General features: G+C 37.5%; 1 protein-coding gene across 2 annotated transcripts in view; it reads right to left on the reverse strand.

Annotated features, from left to right (window-relative positions):
- Window positions 1-19,642, reverse strand: part of LOC119791104 (leucine zipper putative tumor suppressor 2 homolog) — a 50,653-nt gene extending 31,011 nt beyond the window's left edge. For both annotated transcript variants that reach the window (XM_038296974.1, XM_038296972.1), the window contains exon 1: window positions 19,455-19,642. The gene's annotated coding sequence lies outside the window, so the exon portion shown is untranslated. The remainder of the gene's footprint in view (window positions 1-19,454) is intronic.
- Window positions 19,643-21,472: the final 1,830 nt, after the last annotated feature.

Genomic DNA, 21,472 nt, shown 5'->3' on the forward strand with positions numbered 1-21,472 from the left:
GCTAAATCTTGAAAGCTCGCGAGATCAGGATGGTCTCACGAGGCTACTCTGACTCTGCCTCAAGCTTTAATATGCTCTACAGCAGGGGTCACCAACATGGTGCCCGTGGGCACCATGGGGCCTTCAAGGAATGAAAATGTCTAAAAGAAAATTAGAAATTTAAAGAAACGATAAAGATTGACCCTTGCAATACATAGGTCAGTATTGGTAGCTCTTCCTGTGACTCAGTGCCCCTGCATTAGCCCTAAACTGTAAAAAGGTTGTTGACCACTGCTCTACAGTTTGATCAGTACATCTTTTATCCTTTTATCAGTTCTCCAGTTTGCTGACACTGTTTTGTCTTGTTTTTTTGTTTTTGCTGTACTTGTTTACTGTTTTCCTGTATTTTTTTTCTCTCTTTTGTCTTGTCTGTTTAACTCTGAAAAAGCATAAACAAAATAGAAAAAAAAAAGATATAAAAATCAGAAATCCACCCAGATAAATTTGTTTAAACTAGGGATGCACGATATTGGGATTTTGGCCGATATCCGATATGCCGATATTTTAAAACTCATGTAGCCGATAACATATATCAATACCGATGTTAAAGCTGGACAAAAATTTGTAGTCATTGAAAATATTATCCATTTCTGACACTTTGAAAAATAATATACTCAAATATATTTTCATATGCTGATATCAAATTGATTTTTAAAAACGCGGTATCGATCTATTTTACTCTCAAAATCTCGTGAAATTTCATCGTTCTGTTACAAACTCTCGTGATATTTTGCAAATTCTTGTGAGATTTTGTTAGTAAAATAGATCGATACCGTGTCGATATATCAACATATAAAAATATGGCAAAATTTCGTGAATTTTCGGGGTATTTCGTAGCATAACGATGAAATATAGCAATATTTCATTAGTAAAAGAGATTGATATGGTGTTTTTAAATGGCAATATATCAGCATATGAAGATATTGTGATGTTTTAATGTATCAATATTTTTTTTCCTCGTCTTTAGAAGTTTTTAAATCTGTAAAACAGAAGTTTTTGAGGAAGAAGAAGTAGTATTTTTTTATTTTATTTTTTTTTAGACTTTAGAAACTAAGAAGCTGATCAAATATCGGGTTAAATATCGGTGGGGTGGCCGATGTCCGATATTCAGTTTTAAGGCCGATACAGGCCGATACCGATAGGGGGCCGATTATATCATGCATCCTTAGTTGAAACACTACAGACAGCCAGCATGTCTGACTATCTGGCTGCGCCACAGTAAACAGCCCGACTAATAAACCAGTATAATTGTGTTGTACTCTAAGTTACTCAATTCTTTAAGAACTCTAAATAATAATCAAATACATTAGCAGCAGGAAATAAAGAAAAAATCCTTTACTATTAATTTGTGTTCATGTGTAAATACCAAGACACCAGTGTAATTCTACCAGCTCATGTCATAAAATCAATGCCCCATTATACTGTAGCCCCCCCAGCTTCTTCTAAGAAAGCAATATGTAAAAAAGTGAGCTGGAACATTTTAATAATCCTGTTAGACAACATTGGGATTTGGTTTTGTGGCTCATGGAGAGGAACTCCAGCAGAGAAAAATCCTTGAGATACTTAAAATGTTTTTCTTCTTTTATTTGGGTGTTTTTTTTGGCCCACTCAAAATGAAAATTACTACATTGGTATACACTAACTTTGATTTATCCAAGACTATAATTATAATAACAAGATCAGTTTTTTTTTTTAAATAAGTGATTTATTATTTTGTTTCTCATGTTCTGGGCCTTAATCAGAGACATGATGGGCTGCACTGTAGTCAAGAGGTTGCAGATGGATTACAGAGGGATGCCAAGCAGCTGACACAACCGAAGCGTAAACAAGAGATGACACTGATGGTCATGATTGAAGAGCTAAATTGTGAGAAAAACAGGGCATCAACCAACAAGAGCAGGAAGTGAGAGATCCAGCTGGACCGCGCTGCTCATGAGCACATTTGGGCCTCCCTGCAGCAGCTGTGTATGTCATGATCACACCAACTACACCTCCAATCACAGCTGCTCATGGGAAATGGCTCTGTTGTTTATGCTTTTCTTTTTTTTTTTTTCTCAGGGCAGATAATTATTCACAGATGATGCAACAAAGTCTGTGTGGAATACCTTCCTGACAGGTCTAACAGATCGGTGTAATCTCAGGTGTGGGCACCCTTCCAAGTGTAAAAACACTGGGCCGGATCTATCAAAGGTTTGCGTGTATAAAAACGTGAGCTATTTCACTGCGCACGCTAAAAAATGTACAAACTGATCTATCAACAGCGTGCTAAAAGGATTTGGTCTTTAAAACGTGCTAAATAGCGCGTCTTATCCATTTAGTACTTTTTCTGCAATGAATATGCAATATGGGGCGTTTACACGCAAAAGTGCGTCTTGTGGGAGGAGAACATGTAAATATATTAATTTAGCACTCGCAAAGTGATTTATCAAACCTGAAAGCAATTTTGCTAACGGTATCTGACTCAATATTTAACACGTTTCAAAAGAAGGTGCAAATGGTCTGTATGCGTAATTGCGCACACATGGCAGCGGTTATTGTCGCAAGAAGGAGACATCGAAATGAAGCAAGGAGACGCAGAGAACGCATTTTTTCACTCCGTGTGAATACTTTTGGAATGAACGAGGACACGATCATCAAAACATTTCGTTTATCCAGCATTGCCATTTTGGAGCTGCAATTCCAGTGATTTGCTCCTCACAGAGCGTCAGCTGTACTTGTTCCTCAATGCTGGTCAGAGGCATCTCATCTGCTGTGCCCCCTCCTGTTTTGTTCGCAGATGTTTTGTTATATGCCAGTTTTTCTTTGGTTCGCCTTCTAATATCCTGGTATCTTCTTTTTACTTCATCCACTGTTCGCAAGGTTTCACCAACAGCGTTTACTTTATTACAGATTTGTTCACATATAGCGTTCCTCTGTGTGCAAATGTTTGTTGGCTTCATCCACCAACACCTCCATTTCCATGGGGTCGAATTTCCTTTTGCGCCTTCTGCTGTCCAAACTCGCCATGCCCCAAACCACAAAACGCGCATAACCATCATTTAAATAGGGCGTCTCCAACAGTTTTGCACCTGCCACCAGTTACGCAATCGCTCTTGTTAAATCACCTGCAAACCATGGTTCAGCCACTCGCGCAAAATTCCAGTTTGCGAGCGCAAATTACTGCACGCAAAATTGATTCTTGATAAATCCGGCCCACTGTGGCTAAATTATCCAACACCCCCGAAGATCGGACTAATTAAATCCAACCGGCTATGATGAACTCTACAAAATCTGTTAGGCTTTAAGAAAATAAAACAAATACAACGATATCTGCATGAAGCAATGACAAAAAAGCAAATATCATGACAGATATCACAAAAAAAACTATTGAAATCTATCAGCCTTCATTTGCTTGGAAATTTCATCCACAAATGTTTAACATTTTATAGCACAACAGCAACCATGAACCTCATTACGTTTTAGTGGTTTTTTTTAAGCACATGTCTGGCAAGTTATGTAAAATGATGAATAATATTTAAGACTTTCTACAAATAAAACTCACTGCAAATATGTGTGTTCAAAAGTAATCTAATTACTAAGAAGAGTCCAACTCTGCATTGAAGACTCCAGAGGGTTGTGAGAGAACATCTGTCGAAGAACAACATCAAGAATTCAAGCAGAAAGGTAAGATAGCAGGTAGTGATAAAGTTGAGGAGAAGCTTAAAGCAAATTAAGGTTATATAACAATGTCCACCACCTTAAAATGTTCTATATCCATCTGTCAATGTCCATTTAACATATAACTAAGCTTTTATCTAGTATTTGGATCAATACTTGCAATATTGGAGAGTTATAACATGTCAGTTCTTATACTTCTATATTGGTTGGAGAAAATTGGTAACGGTGCATCCTTACATGCAATCATTTTAAAAGATGAGGGGGCGAGTAGAAAGCCATAGCTAAAAAAAAAAAAAAAAGTCATATCAAGTCCGGTTCACAGTTTTTCTCTATATAAACAGAAAAACTGCACTCTGTTCCAATATGACCAAAGCTAAAGTTTTGGGCTACGGGTAAACTGTTATTTATGGTGGACAAACTAACTGTGCATCATCTGGTGGAAAAAAGCCTCATGTTAAAGCACTGTAGTGGAAGTGTTGGATACATCTTCCATTGAACATAAAATAAAAATGGGCAATGTATCCAGCTTAGTTAACAATAGGAGAAAATCTGTTGGAGGTCCCAAAAGCATTGTGACTGGGACAGTGGTTCACCTTCCTGCAGGGCGACATGCAGGAAGGACATGCAGGGTTTGGATTAAAGCAGGTTTGAAAATGGCCCAATAAAATTTTAGACCTGAATCCAATAGAGATTCTGTGACCTGGAGTTATTTTGCAACAAAAAAAAAAAATTGGCCAATTTTATTCAGTTTGTAGATTTGCAATGCCTGAAGAAAGACACCCTGTAGCCTATAAAATACTTTGCCAAAGGCCTCTGTCTACTTTTATATCTAAATGTGTCTGCAGTGGCAGTGGATGCCATCCATCAGTGCATGAATTAGTGTATGTTTAGTGTAAAGAAGCAGCTGTAACTAATAATTATTTTGCTGATTAATCTGTTTATTAGCTTTTCAATTAAGAATTAGATAGCAAAAGGTGCCTTAAAAGAAAATTTTATACATAATTTTAAAAAAGTGATGGTAAAGCTATGCCTCAAGAAACAACACCGTGTCAGCTAACAGATCAGCTTCTCACAAACCACCTTTATAGATGTAAAAGTGTTTTTGTTTTTTATCTTAAATGCATGGGCAAAATTACTACTCTCTCAGCTAACTGCATGTGTTAAGAGTTTACTATTAATTGATTACTAAAAAAAATATTTCAATGGTTTAAAGTCCCTTTGGACTCTCCAGACACTGAAAAGTAGAAATGACATAAAGTGTGGAAATATCCTTTTATTCTACAGGGTTCATTTTGTTTATTAATCTGGTGGGTTGACTCAGTAATTATGGTAATATGATGCATTCTGAAAGATTTAGTCTAGTCCAAAAGCTTCAAAGGAAAGATTGAGGGGGGAACGAAGACAAATGCTTGTATCCTGTCCGACCACTCTGAAATAATCCATCATAATAAATACCAATAAAACCAATCATTCTTAAATCAACAGTAGAAATAATCAAAAGCAATTAATATTTTTTAAAGACGCTGTAAGTTTCTTGTTTAATATGTAATCGTTATCTTTAACAACAGGGAATAGAGCTACCACAGAGTTGAAGGCAAATACCAAGGTTATGTCAGAATGACCTTCCTGCCAATGAGACTTTACCCAAACTAAGGGATTTCTATCACGCCGACTTCACTGTGACCAGAGGCCTTGCATCTTATCTGAGCTGTTTACAAAACTGTTAATCTCATCATGACTGCAGCAGCTCTGTGAGACTCATTCACAAAGTGGCTGCAGGAAAAGAGCTACAGACACGGGTCAAGTCAAAGGGAGAGGGGGAGGAAACATTTGGGAGTCATTAAGTAAATGAATGGGGCTACAGTGGAGCGAAGATTGAGTACAGAATGGCGACACAGCTTCTCGCTCATATTCAACCTCGGATGTAGATCCCTCATTATTATCCATCTTTATCAGGACATTTCCTTTAAAAATCAGAGTTTTTATTCCTGGAGAGTTTTAGTTATTTAAAATCTGTTTGATGAATACCCATATTTCTATGCCAAAAAGTGTACATCAAATTAGAGATAAGTAAAATCCAGACCTTATCATCTAAATTAAATTACAACAAAAAAGAAACTCAAATTCATTTCAATACAATTCCATCTATGACTATACTGCAGTACGGAGAATTTCAGTTGATAATGTCATGTTGATTTATTATGGATACTCTATCCAAGGTGGCAAAACTAAGTTCAACATCTAATTGATTTAATATTTTTAAACAGGCATTAGATACAAACAGAGCCAGCCTCAGTGTGTTGCTTCTCACCCGTTATAAAATTCTGGGGAATTGTTAAGACTTTAATATACAGGGTTCCTACAGCATAAGGCAAGTTAAATTCAAGACTTTTTAAGACTTTTTAATGCCACTTGAAATAAAAATTTAAGACCAAATTCAGAAAAACCCTCTTGCGACAACTTAACCCAAAGGTTTATTTTAACATAAACCACTGCACTAATGTTTCAAATTCTGAAAAACTTCCCATACAGGAACTAAGCTAAAAACACACAAATGACAGATATATTTTAACAATTATGTAATTGAAATCACAAACTTTGTTTTAGCAGGGAACAAAACAAATCAGTTTTAAAGCCACAACATAACCAGTGCTAAGTCTTTTTTGCAGCTATTTTTCTTTGTATGGTTTTCTTAGTATGTTTGATTTGGTGATAAGTGGAGGCGTTGCAGAGACAAGGGTGGAACTAAACTGAGAAATACCGGCTGTTTATCAGTAACTCGTTTTTGCCGCTTTGTGTTTCGTTGTTCGCATGTGCGACTCCACTGCCTTTATTCCCATCGTTCCGAGCTTGAATGACTTCTTGCACTAAATCCACTGAGCCTCATATATGTTCCCTGGTTTTAGCCATGGAGAAAACTCTTGGCTGGAGCCAATTTTCGTTACATTTACACTTGCTCATATTTTCCAGACAAAAAGTTAATGGTGCATCTCCCAAATGTCCCGGCCGTAACAACGCTTTTATTGGTTCCGCTATCGGGACGGAACCAATAATGGCGAGCCGTTATTTTTTTTAATAAAAAAAAAAAAAAATGTCAATTTTAACGTTTTATTTAGATTAAAAAAATAGATCAAAATAAAAATAATACTATTTATGATGTTTTAAAAATTAAGACCTACGAAAGACTGATTTAAGACATTTTAATACCAATTAAGGCCTTAGTTTTATTTTGAAGAATTCAATGCCTTTTAAGACTTTTTAAGGACCCGCGGGAACCCTGATATAGCGGTATCTTAAACTTCAGTTGAGGGAAAGATGATTTGTTTTTTTAAAGCGAACAAAAAAACAAAAAAAAAAGATGTATGTCACAGAGAAAACATGACAGTCCTGACCTGACCTGATCCAACTAAACCAGGTCAGGACAGGACAGGACAGGACATGAACAAAAATGTGTGACTTGTTTCCTGACTCAGGATTTAAAATCCATCAAACCTTTTGCCCCAAACAGCTGTACAGTCCAGCTGGGGGGGGGGGGGGGGACTCAAAAGCTTGATAAGAGTGCCAATCCAAATGCTGGGGAGGGATCACAACTGTTGTGCCTCGATTAAGAGAAAAACCTTTTAAATCCTGACTGCCACCAGCTGACAGGTCTATTTTTAAACTTAAGTGCACTGTCGCTAAAAAGTAACATCTTTAATCATTTCAATCCAAGCTTTATTTCTCAGGATTTATAGGTTTTTAGTTTTATTTTCTTAACGTTTCATATTCCAGCTCTACCTGTTTTTGCACAACTACAGAGAAAAACTTAAGCAAACATCGACTCCCATCTTTCGGCTGGCTTTCATCCACCGCTGTAAAAGCAACAAGACATGTGGCATCATGCCAGCACATAATGGCTGTTGGACTGTATAAACAGGAATGTCAAGAATACGGATGATTCCAGGTTGTGTCTTTATGTTTAATTAAACTCAAACCACAAAGGGTACCGGTTAAATATTAACAGTCAAGTCAACATTTGCCTCCCCCACAAAGGATAATGTTTAAACAGTTTTTAATCCATCAAGTGTTGTTCAACTTATTTCAAGCTGAGAGGAGTGTAAAAAAAAAAATAAGGACAATAGGACAATCTATTTTGTCATGTATACTGAAAACCAGGGCAATAAAAGAAAATCACTAATGTCTCCTTAGCTGACAGCAGCTGGTCACCTCTGGGAGACGTGAATTATATTATTGACCATTTTAGCACAGATTTGCTTTAACTTTTAATTCCTCAGAGTAAACACTGGAAAAATAAAAATTTCAGCACTTCAAAAAATTCCTTCCTTCAATTGTTTGGTATAAATAAATGCAACATGTCTATGGGCGAGAGAAGGGGTATACCCCGCCAGTCCATCGCAGGGCAACATAGAGACAACCATTCATGCACACACTCACACCTAAGGGGACTTTAGAGAAGCCAATTAACCTTTTTGGACTGTGGGAGGAAGCCGGAGTACCCAGAGAGAACCCACACATGCTCAGGGAGAACATGCAAACCCCATGCAGAAAGATTTCGAACCCAGGACCTTCTTGCTGCAAGGCAGCAGTTCTACCCACTGCCCCACTGAGCAGCCCCAACATATTTTACATCCTTTTCATTAATCAGTGTAAAGAAAAACATAAAAGCATGAGGAGCGTGTTTTATTAGGGGAGAAGGAGGGGTTCATCCAGTAACCGGTGGGTTGCTGCTCCGTTAATCTGTATTCCTGGCCAAGACACCTCATCCAGCCGCCTACTGTTGTTCATCAGACGGCAGGGTGTCACCGACTCTACGGCAGCCTCTTTTCTGTCAGTCTGCCCCAGTGTGGCGACAACGTAGCGTACCACCATCAGTGTGTGAATATGTGGATGAATGGGCGACAGGTACTGTAAAGCATTTGGGGCTCATTGGACTTAAGGCTGGTTTATGCTCAGAAGGTCGTCCACTTATGTGTCTCAGTTAACGCAGATATGCCCCCGCCCCTTCCACAAACACTCTGGTACACCTCCCGCTTGTTTTGCTTGTATGACCGCCGTTTTGGAAAACGACTCGTAAAGTTGGATCAGCTAGAAGAGCGAGGTGCGCAAGAATGCTGGAACCCCCTGATCTTTTTCGCCCTCATGTCCCTTCGTTTTCGCACAAACTTGCCCCCCACTTCCCTACCACCTCAGCTGTATCCAGACCCACAGTTAGTTCATGATTGTCCCTCTTGTGTTGTAGCGCAGACCATGCCTCAAAATTGGGCATGAATCAAAAATATCTGTGTCACACCCGCGACAAGCTCACTGCAACACAATGTTGCAGGAGTTTAACCAGCCCTTTAAAGTGCGATACAGGTGTAGGCCATTTAACCTTGTTTTAAACTGTTAGAATGCAAAGATAAATGGAGATTCTACAGTATAAAGGAGTATAATAATTATAAAAGACACATATCTATCTTCAATTAAAGCAATATGTCGTGTTTGTTTCGTATACAGGTGCTGGTCATAAAATTAGAATATCATGAAAAAGTAGATTGATTTCAGTAATTCCATTTAAAAAGTGAAACTTGTATATTATATTCATACATTACATACAAACTCATATATTTCAGATGTTTATTTTGTTTAATTTTGATGATTACAAATGACAACAAATGAAAATCTCAAATTCATCATATCAGAAAATTAGAATATTACTGAAGACCAATAAAAACAAAGGATTTATAGAAATGTTGGCCAACTGAAAAGTATGAACATGAAAAGTATGAGCATGTACAGCACTCAGTATTTAGTTGGGCCTCCTTTGGCCTGTATTACTGCAGCAATGCGGCGTGGCATGGAGTCGATCAGTCTGTGGCACTGCTCAGGTGTTATGATAGCCCAGGTTGCTCTAATAGTGGCTTTTAGCTCTTCTGAATTGTTGGGTCTGGTGTATTGCATCTTCTTCTTCACAATACCCCATAGATTTTCTATGGGGTTAAGGTCAGGAGAGTTTGCTGGCCAATTAAGAACAGGGATACCATGGTCCTTCAACCAGGTACTGGTAGCTTTGGCACTGTGTGCAGGTGCCAAGTCCTGTTGGAAAATGAAATCTGCATCTCCAAAAAGTTGGTCAGCTGCAGGAAGCATGAAGTGCTCTAAAACTTCCTGGTATGTGGCTGCGTTGACCCTGGACCTCAGAAAACACAATGGACCAACACCAGCAGATGACATGGCACCCCAAACCATCACTGACTGTGGAAACTTTACACTGGACTTCAAGCAACGTGGATGAAGTGCCTCTCTTCTTTTCCTCCAGACTCTGGGACCTTGATTTCCAAAGGAAATGCAAAATTTACTTTCATCAGAGAACATGACTTTGGACCACTCACCAGCAGTCCAGTCCTGTTTCTCTTTAGCCCAGGCAAGACGCTTCTGACGCTGTCTGTGGTTCAAGAGTGGCTTGACACAAGGAATGCGACAGCAGAAACCCATGTCTTTCATACGTCTGTGTGTGGTGGTTCTTGAAGCACTCACTCCAGCTGCAGTCCACTCTTTGTGAATCTCCCCCACATTTTTGAATGGGTTTTGTTTCACAATCCTCTCCAGGGTGCGGTTATCTCTCTTGCTTGTACACTTTTTTCGACCACATCTTTTCCTTCCCTTCGCCTCTCTATTAATGTGCTTGGACACTGAGCTCTGTGAACAGCCAGCCTCTTTAGCGGTGACCTTTTGTGTCTTGCCCTCCTTGTGCAAGGTGTCGATGGTCGTCTTTTGGACAACTGTCAAGTCAGCAGTCTTCCCCATGATTGTGTAGCCTATAGAACTAGACTGAAAGACCATTTAAAGGCTTTTGCAGGTGGTTTGAGTTAATTAGCTGATTAGAGTGTGGCACCAGGGGCCATCAATTTTGAACCTTTTCACAATATTCTAATTTTCTGATATGATGAATTTGAGATTTTCATTTGTTGTCATTTGTAATCATCAAAATTAAACAAAATAAACATCTGAAATATATGAGTTTGTATGTAATGTATGAATATAATATACAAGTTTCACTTTTTAAATGGAATTACTGAAATCAATCTACTTTTTCATGATATTCTAATTTTATGACCAGCACCTGTAGGCTTTAGTCCTTTTGTGAGCTGCATCCAAAAGACATGTGCACGATCACCCAGCAGCTTATATAACCAAGTTGGAAACTTCGAAAATGGCAAATATCACCACTCAGCACCTTAGTTTGCATCACCAATCTTTGGCTTTTCCTGTTATTCTGCCTAACATGCAAAACAGGTTTTTAAGTCTCTTGCAGCAGTTTTAAATTTTCAGCCATGGCTTAACATTTTGAGTCTCCATCAGCAGGAAAGCTGATAGAAGGTAATGGGTCTAAATAGGTGCGTCACAATTTGAGTTAGAAGTGAGGAGATGCATGTTTTGCTTTATGTTGCTTCATATTTTGTTAAACTCCCACCAATGAAAAACTGATTAAGGCAGGGGTCTTTTCCAAGGACCCCCAAACTGATGGTGAGATGGAGCGGGGACCCGCTAATTACATATATTGTATAAAATTGTTATATATATTATATATATAAAACTGGTCCTATATCACTCTATTACACATGGAGTCATGTAACAAAAGTCATTTCTCCCTGGGATTATTAAAGTACAGGTGCTGGTCATAAAATTAGAATATCATGAAAAAGTAGATTGATTTCAGTAATTCCATTTAAAAAGTGAAACTTGTATATTATATTCATACATTACATACAAACTCATATATTTCAGATGTTTATTTTGTTTAATTTTGATGATTACAAATGACAACAAATGAAAATCTCAAATTCATCATATCAGAAAATTAGAATATTGTGAAAAGGTTCAAAATTGATGGCCCCTGGTGCCACACTCTAATCAGCTAATTAACTCAAACCACCTGCAAAAGCCTTTAAATGGTCTTTCAGTCTAGTTCTATAGGCTACACAATCATGGGGAAGACTGCTGACTTGACAGTTGTCCAAAAGACGACCATCGACACCTTGCACAAGGAGGGCAAGACACAAAAGGTCACCGCTAAAGAGGCTGGCTGTTCACAGAGCTCAGTGTCCAAGCACATTAATAGAGAGGCGAAGGGAAGGAAAAGATGTGGTCGAAAAAAGTGTACAAGCAAGAGAGATAACCGCACCCTGGAGAGGATTGTGAAACAAAACCCATTCAAAAATGTGGGGGAGATTCACAAAGAGTGGACTGCAGCTGGAGTGAGTGCTTCAAGAACCACCACACACAGACGTATGAAAGACATGGGTTTCTGCTGTCGCATTCCTTGTGTCAAGCCACTCTTGAACCACAGACAGCGTCAGAAGCGTCTTGCCTGGGCTAAAGAGAAACAGGACTGGACTGCTGGTGAGTGGTCCAAAGTCATGTTCTCTGATGAAAGTAAATTTTGCATTTCCTTTGGAAATCAAGGTCCCAGAGTCTGGAGGAAAAGAAGAGAGGCACTTCATCCACGTTGCTTGAAGTCCAGTGTAAAGTTTCCACAGTCAGTGATGGTTTGGGGTGCCATGTCATCTGCTGGTGTTGGTCCATTGTGTTTTCTGAGGTCCAGGGTCAACGCAGCCACATACCAGGAAGTTTTAGAGCACTTCATGCTTCCTGCAGCTGACCAACTTTTTGGAGATGCAGATTTCATTTTCCAACAGGACTTGGCACCTGCACACAGTGCCAAAGCTACCAGTACCTGGTTGAAGGACCATGGTATCCCTGTTCTTAATTGGCCAGCAAACTCTCCTGACCTTAACCCCATAGAAAATCTATGGGGTATTGTGAAGAAGAAGATGCAATACACCAGACCCAACAATTCAGAAGAGCTAAAAGCCACTATTAGAGCAACCTGGGCTATCATAACACCTGAGCAGTGCCACAGACTGATCGACTCCATGCCACGCCGCATTGCTGCAGTAATACAGGCCAAAGGAGGCCCAACTAAATACTGAGTGCTGTACACGCTCATACTTTTCATGTTCATACTTTTCAGTTGGCCAACATTTCTATAAATCCTTTGTTTTTATTGGTCTTCAGTAATATTCTAATTTTCTGATATGATGAATTTGAGATTTTCATTTGTTGTCATTTGTAATCATCAAAATTAAACAAAATAAACATCTGAAATATATGAGTTTGTATGTAATGTATGAATATAATATACAAGTTTCACTTTTTAAATGGAATTACTGAAATCAATCTACTTTTTCATGATATTCTAATTTTATGACCAGCACCTGTATTTCTGATTCCTGGTTGATGGGACAGGTGTTGTGAATGAAACGGTTGCCAGCTTGAAAGAGCCCCTGTGTCGCTGAATGTGTGCATTGAGGACTGAAAGACATCTTCTGCCTCCATTTATCTGTTTACTAGAGTGTGTTGAATTTAGGACTGCAACAACGAATCGATAAAAATCGACTTTTAAAAGCGTTGGCAACGAATTTCATCATCGATTAGTTGTGTCGCGCGATTAATGCGTCCTCCCGCAGGAGTCCCTCTCAGCGCTGAAGTCAGAGCCGCAGGATTGCAAATTAAGCGCGCATGCGCCGGGATTGACGGCGCAAATTGATCACAATAATTAAAATAGCCTGCGCTTTGTAAAGCGAAAAAAGTCGTAACATGCAACTTTTGTAAAAACAAATGAACATGGCACGGAAGCACCACTGTTATGACGCAGCACCTGAAAAGAAAACATGCTGGAGCCTTGGATGGCAGTGAAGAGAGCTGATCAGCAGGATGAGCGACAATGTTTGTTTGGTTTTAAAGTGGGGAAACGTAACGTTAGTTTCTCAGGTATCTGATGCTTTCCTTACCTTGTTAGTAGGTTACAGACAGTGATAAGGTTGGCTACTTATTTTACTTTTAATTTCATTTGAATTAGCTTAAGCAGCGTTTATATTTTCTTTATAAATAAATTAACTTGCAAATTATGAGGGCAAGGCTTTTAAAGTTTAAATCTTCTGGCAAAGATAAAGTAAAGAAGTTCCTGCAATTTATGGAAGTAAAGCAGAACAAATATATATATATATATATATATTAGTGCTGTAAATTGATTAAATTTTTTTTATCACGATTAATCGCATCAATGCCTAAGTTAACTCGCGATTAATCGCATTTTAATCACACATTTTTTTTCTGATTGAAAATCATTTAAATACTCTCGATGACATACAAAAAAATACATACAGGCTAGGTTTGTGCCAATGTTCTTTTTTTTAATGAAAACAGGTCACAGACACTGATTTATGCCATAGAAACATATGGCAAGAAGATGGGGAGGCATGTAGCAAAAAATAACAAATATGTAGCCAAAAAAAAAGGCCCTGAAAAAAAAGGCTGATGTAAAAGACAGTCTTTACAGCTAATACAGTCTTTTGAACAAAGACAAGCATTTTAACCTACTGCTATAAAATGCAGTAGAGTTAACATTAGATGTTAATTAACCAAGATAATAATGAACAATTCTCAATCAATACATCAAAATCAATAGACCGACATCACTAGATGGAGGTAGTCTATGCTCTAGAAAGTTACTTTTCAGCCTCTTAACAAAAATGAGAACACACACACACCCACACATGATACTGACCTGTGGCGTACACAGACAGCAAGAGTGCCGTAAGAGATTCCATTTCACCTCAGTAATCTGTTTTCTCAGCGTATTTCAGGTTGCTACTACTGTAGTTACCAGACACTCAACTTGTTTGTTGGGGGTGGGGCTTAAAGAAACGGCACTAGCGCCACCCAGTGTATGAGCGTCTTTTTTCCTTGAGGAGCTCTCCGCTCTCGAAGCCTATGGAAAATGCATAGACTGGGGGAAAATTGCCTCGCCTTCCCGCAGGCTGCAGCGGGATGCACTTGGAAAATTGTACCATAAAACCACATAGCGTTAATCTCACGTTAAAAAAATTCTCGCCATTAAAATGGCCTCTCGTTTACGCGATAATAATGCGATAATTTTGACAGCACTAATATATATATATATATATATATTTGGAAAAAAACATAATGAGTCTTTGTAAAAGCTGTAAATAGTGCACTTTTGCGAAATCACTAATTGCAAAGAACAGCCATCAACAACAGAGTAATCTCCACACAATGAGGGTCAGCATAAACAAAGGAAGCCTGTAAATTCTCTAACAGTGTTGCTCTTGATGTGACGGTCCCAGAGGAAAGCTTAAATACAGCCTTCATGTTGTCTGACAGCTCTTACTGTGCCCCCATTGTTGACTTGTCTCCTAAAGTTTGGCTCTCCCCATTTGTTCCAGAGGAAGGTTTGTGCAGCTTAACAGAAAGAACAGAGGAACTTGACCCTCTGTTTAAACGGCTCAAGGACAAAATTCAGAGCAGCCAAACAGAAGGAGCCTTCCCGCATGAGAATACATGTAGTATTCTCATGCAAAACGCAAATGTTTCCAACCAATAAGAAGGGTAAGCTCATGTAGGTTGATGCAAAAAAAACAACTACCGGTAAAAGGCAAATGAGGATGTCAGGATGTCTCTCTTTAAAGGGAATCGATAGTAACAGATTAGAAATTAATTGAGCCGATTTTGAGATTTAAAATCATGTTTTTTAATAGGAAAAAGGAGGTATATCTAAAACTAGTGTTATGCAACCGAAATGCTGACGAAACAGATCTCCTACGAGGAAGAGAAAAATCCCCAAGAACTGATCAATGCAAATAAATGCAAACATCCCACAGACAAATCTCCACCTCCTCAAAGAAAACCTTTCAGGTGAGACCTTGACCTCACTGTGTTGCTTCAGGTGCAGAAATCTAAAGGTACGTAAATCCAACATCCTGCAGAGGAGGAGCAGTGTTCTCATCATCTCAACTATTTGCCAATACTTTACAGATGAGGCAGCTGCTTCCAAAAATAGACTGGATGTTTTTTTTTTAGATCTTATTAATTACAGAAAATGAGCACCCCTGGGATTTTTTTATTTTTTTTTCATGTAAACACCACCAGGGCTGCTGTGCACTTGTGCATGACGAACGCTGGTAAACAAAAGGACCACGTTGTTACAAAGTTCACGTTTTGGAAAACACGGCTTGTTTTGTGTTTCTGGAGTTCTTGCTCGACACTAGTCAAAGGAAGGAGTGGCAGTACATGGCACTACAAGGGAAATGCCATTCCTCTTAGGAATTCAAATATGCTACTCTTGAGCCTATAGGCATGGGCGGTTCTAGAAAGGGACAGCAAAAAAATTAAATAGTAGGTTAGTTTTTATAAAAGTATGTATATTTTTTGCCTTGACTTAAAGAGGTAATATAGTTTGGAGATGGAATAAGAGGATTTACCTTTTAAACAGGACATCTCTATTATCTTATTTCAAGTCCATAATAGGTAATCATCTTATTCTAAGAGCTGAAATACTGATTCCCTTCCCAGATAATTTTATTTATTCATTATATTATGTATTATTTTATTTACCTGCTTAAATTAAGAGCAACATGAACTTATATTGAAACATTTTAGATCAGTTTCTGCGATTTAATATGTTGCCTGGACAATTAACTTTGGCAATTATTTCAAACTTAGACTCAGACTGAGATAGGATACTAGGGATGCACGATATTGGGATTTTGGCCGATATCCGATATGCCGATATTTTAAAACTCATGTAGCCGATAACCGATACTGATGTTAAAGCTGGACAAAAATAAGTAGTCATTGAAAATAGCAGTTTTTTTTATCCATTTCTGACACTTTGAAAAATAATATACTCAAATATATTTTCATATGCTGATATCAAATTGATTTTTAAAAACGCGGTATCGATCTATTTTACTTTCAAAATCTCATGAAATTTCATCGTTCTGTTACAAACTCTTGTGATATTTTGCAAATTCTTGTGAGATTTTGTTAGTAAAATAGATCGATACCGCGTCAATATATCAACATATTAAAATATGGCAAAATTTCGTGAATTTTCGGGGGGTTTCGTAGCATAACGATGACTTATAGCAATATTTAATTAGTAAAAGAGATTGTTTTTAAATGGCAATATATCAGCATATGAAGATATTGAAGTTTTTAAGTCTGTAAAAAAGAAGTTTTTGAGGAAGAAGAAGAAGAAGTAGTATTTTTTTAATTTTATTTTTTACACTTTAGAAACTCAGAAGCTGATCAAATATCGGGTTAAATATCGGTGGGGTGGCCGATGTCCGATATTCAGTTTTAAGGCCGATACAGGCTGATACCGATAGGGGGCCGATTATATCGTGCATCCCTATAGGATACCATTTTGTTTTAAGATCAGAAGTACGCAACCTTGGCTTTCTGGCACATTTAATATAATTAATATACTAAACAATGTGGTCTTGATCTAATTTTATATGTGTGTTATTATTTTGATGTGTGCCGCCATGAATAAACATAGCCTCCATCTGTCAAATTTAGTAAATTTGACAGAATTGATGTTGAAAACGTTTGTTACTTTTGTTTGTTTGTTTTATTATTTCCCTTTGGTTAATAGTGATCTAGATGATAAAATTAAATAAAATTAAAAAAATTGCAGCAAAAGGCCAGAGGTCTACAAGTTATTCATTCTGTTCCTCTTTGCCTCCATGTATCTGGGGGAGGAGATGTTGGAAGTGACTCACATACACCATGTTTACAGCTTCATGACACACAGCCTCCAAGGGAGATATTTTTCTCGGTCTACATTAAACGATCAGATGGTTGAAAATCATTACTCACTTAACTACATCTGATTTCAGCCAATTTAAAATCTGATATTTCATCAGAATTCTGTCTGGATTTTTTTCCCCCAAACACACCAAGCACAACATTTTCTATTTTTTTTTTTTCCTTAATACCGTGAATTCACCACTATGATTTAACAGACATGCAAAATCTTAGTAAACCATTTATGGCAATCTAATAATAAGCAGACAATGCAATGAAGATACCAGCTGTGATAAATCACTTCTTACAGTGGTTTTTGATGTTGGTTTTAGCTTTTCTAAGTTTTCATTTTCACCTTATTGAAAGGACCATATGACGATCTATCCATTAAAAGGGAGATAAGAGAAATTTGCAAAACTATTCAAAACCCTGGATTGAAGCTGCAGAGAACAACAGCTTGGATTGGACAATACTTTTAACAGACAAGTGCTACAGACTTCTGACTAGTTAACCTTACTTAAAAAAAGCACGCAAACCGATTGATTTTAAAACCTAAGTACAGTGGAATAGGCATTAAAGGGGAATGCCGCACGCACGGGCGACGTCATACACACTTTGTTTTTAAAACATATAAATATAAAAAATATAACCGCGAATGTCTGGGGGACAGTGATGCCTACATGTTATGAATGCTGGCGTACCATAACGAATAAATTATGAACAGTTTAGTTTGTGCCTTCAAGTCGACTACCCATAGGAAGACTTTACCTGGATATAACCTAACGGAATATCTCCAGAACGGCTCCAAACGACACAAAACTTATATTGGTGAGTAGAACATGATGTAATAGCTTAAAATCAAACAGCGTTCCCCTTTAAGTGTTGTATTGGCAAATCCTTGTTTAGTACAGTTAACTTAATCTTGAGTTTAAGTAACTAAAAAATGTGTGCGGTGTACTTGACAATTTACTTCAGATCTACTCCTTAGACTTAGTATGAACTACAGTAGGATTACTATTTCAAACAACGAAGTAGTGCCATGTGAACTTTATTTTGTATCTACTATAAACACAATCATTTAAGTTGGGCTAACTAATGTGACAATCCCTGCAACTTAGAATCTCTTGTTTTTACTTACTTGAAGAGTGATACTGATTTATTTATTAAAACCGTGCAAACCGATAAAAAGACCAAGTACCAGTTACTTATGCAATACTTCAAACTTTCATTTTACCTTATTCCATTATGGACATTTAGCCTTTAATGCAGAAAAGCAAGAAGAAAGCAAACATGAAAAGAAAGCCAAAAAAAGTAATGGGACACAATAAAAAAAATGGACCAGGATGCTCTGGTAAGATGAGGAAAAAAATTTAGATTTGAGCATAAATTTACAGATTACAACATTTTGAAAACCTTATTAATCACATGTTTGGAATAACTTTGTAGTATATTATCTCATACAATATGTTGGAGTTTGTGGGTGTGAACAAAAAATTTAAAATACACATAATTTAAACATTCAAGGTGAACAGATAGCTGTATATGCCTCCAACCAGGACCCAAGGAAACAGTGCTGCATTATGCATGCATCCATTAGTCACCCAACACAGCCGCACAGCAGAAAATATCCACATTTTCAAACGGATAAGATAAAAAAAAGAAATTAAGTCTGAGAAGATGGAGGGAAATACTGAAAATCCATGATAAGGATAATTGCTGAGGTAGATCCCTGGACAGGAGCCTGAGCAGGAAATTAGTGTGATTACTCTACAGGAACTAGTTTATTTCTGCATCCACCCAACCTGTCATAACTCACTCATACGTCCATTAAAAATATTGTTTAAAAAAAGAAAAACAAATATATGTAAAATCCAATAAGAATGTTTTCTTCTTATAACTAAAAGTTTGTATTTTGATTATTTTTTGTTAATTTTAGCAGAGACTCACACCTGTCCGCAGGTGATTAACACACCAAAACTTTACAAACATGAAACAAAACAACTCAAACAACCTTTCAACCATTTCCGTAAACATTTAAAGCCTTTACATATTTGTTGCATTTTATGTTGGAATCTTTTTAAGTAGAAAACTCGATAAAGACCTACCGTGCAGAGCTTCCCACGGGTTCCTTTAGTTTAAAAGAGTTTTGAGGGAAAATCTGCTTTTGACGCTGTTTTCCTTCTCTAAGCTTCTCCTCCACAAACACGGAACATGGTCAGGGTTTGTGTTGACAAAGCGGAGAGTTACATGCTCTCCCCGCAGCTCTGCGGGTTTGTCTGGTTGGACTGAAGCTGCTGGAGTTTGAGGGAAACCAGCTGGAGCGACTACCAGCTGCTTCCGTCTGACTCTTTCAAAATAAAAGCTCCTGCAGTGTAAGTTTAGTTCGTAGTCAGCAGCAGGGGATGATCTAGGATTCTCGGAGACCAGGGGCTTAGCCCTGAGAGTAAAGATGAGAGTGTAGACTTTCTGGTAAATACTGTTTTAATGTATAATATGACAGATTACGAGATTAAAGAAACTGTTAATCTGTGATACCGCCCGAAATACCTACCTGTAACAGTATGGTAAATAATTCACTGAGCTCAAGAAGAAATACTATATTAACTACCTAAATTATGCATGCAGTATATATACCCTTCCTTGTCATGACCATCCTTGTGACGGTTAGCATATGGTGTAATTTTCTATTTCTTCAAACTGTAAAATTCTCGCAAAAAACTAAATTATAATAAAACTAAAATGCTTTCTTTAAACCAAACTAAGATGTTCCTCTTATATTTGGCGAATTTATGTTTGAATATTTTGCAAAAATATGTTCTGGTGCATGATGGGTTTTTTGCATCTAAAGGCTTATGTTTCCCATCTTACGTGCAACAACGTACATTACGTTGTTGCCAGGTTGGGATGTTTCCCAATCTGGCAGTTTAGGATGGCCGTCTATGAGTGAAAAAAATGTTTCTTTAGATTTATGGCCTAAGAGATCAATAGACTTTGGTTCAAATCGGGTGAGATTTTGTATATCCAGGCGGTTTATGAACATTTTTTGGGCTGGAAGATGTAAGTCTTGGGGAAACTTTTGGGCCTGTAGCCCAAGTAGCCGCCCCCTAGATCCGCCACTGGTCTGCAGGCTGTAAGATGTTTTGTGGGTTTTTTTGTTTTTTTTTGCATTTAATGCTTGAGAGCATCACAAAAAACTATGTTTTTTATGTTTATTTTTTTTTTTTTTATATTAACCCGAAAAAGGACTGCATGTATTTTTGCTTGAATCAATATTTTAGAATACAATGCAATAGAATAGAAGATAAGAATAGCACAATAGTGAAGAGTTAAAAAATAAACATATGAAATAATAGGGGTGTAAATAATAATCGTTTAGTATCGATGCATCGATCCAACAGCCGACGATTCGATGCATCGACACGTCCGCAAGTGTATCGATTAATTTTTTTCCTCCGGTCTATTTTTATCCATTTGCTCCTGGAAGTAATTCTGACTCACGTGCTGCGGTGGCGCTAAAACTATTTTGCCCTCCTACCGCGCTTCCTTTAGCCACTATACTCTTTTACACTTGCACAGACACACTCGCGTAAACACAGAGGCATTATTATTTTTCAGTGAAAGGGGAATACAACTTTGCTACTTCTGTTATTTGCTGTTGTTTCTCAAATAAACTGCATAAGGACATTACAGCTTTCATTGATTTATTTCAAATTTGAAACATTGTCTAGTCTCTAAGGTAAAAAAAAAAGTAACCAATTAATCGAATCGTATCGTATTGTATTCTTGAATATCGAAAATAATTGAATCATTGGGTAATCAATCAGGAAATTGATACTGAATCGAATTGCCATGATGGGTGCGATTTACACCCCTATGAAATACTGCACTTTAAAGTGTTTTAATAATATAAAAACTATGCACCTGGAGAATAAACAACCCACATACAGCTATGGACCTTTTTACAGTAATGGATATTTGGAAAAAATGACAGCAACATCAGAGATGTGCAAAATGACATCAGCATGTTATTTAACTGACTAAGATAGAAACTGTGCAAAATCAGCATGAATGTAACAAGTTATTGAGGTTGTTGGGAACAATGTTGGTTATAGAGTCTTCCATC

The sequence above is a fragment of the Cyprinodon tularosa genome, unplaced genomic scaffold (genome assembly GCF_016077235.1).
Source record: "Cyprinodon tularosa strain WSP-4 unplaced genomic scaffold, ASM1607723v1 ctg38, whole genome shotgun sequence".
NCBI classification, from domain to species: domain Eukaryota; kingdom Metazoa; phylum Chordata; class Actinopteri; order Cyprinodontiformes; family Cyprinodontidae; genus Cyprinodon; species Cyprinodon tularosa.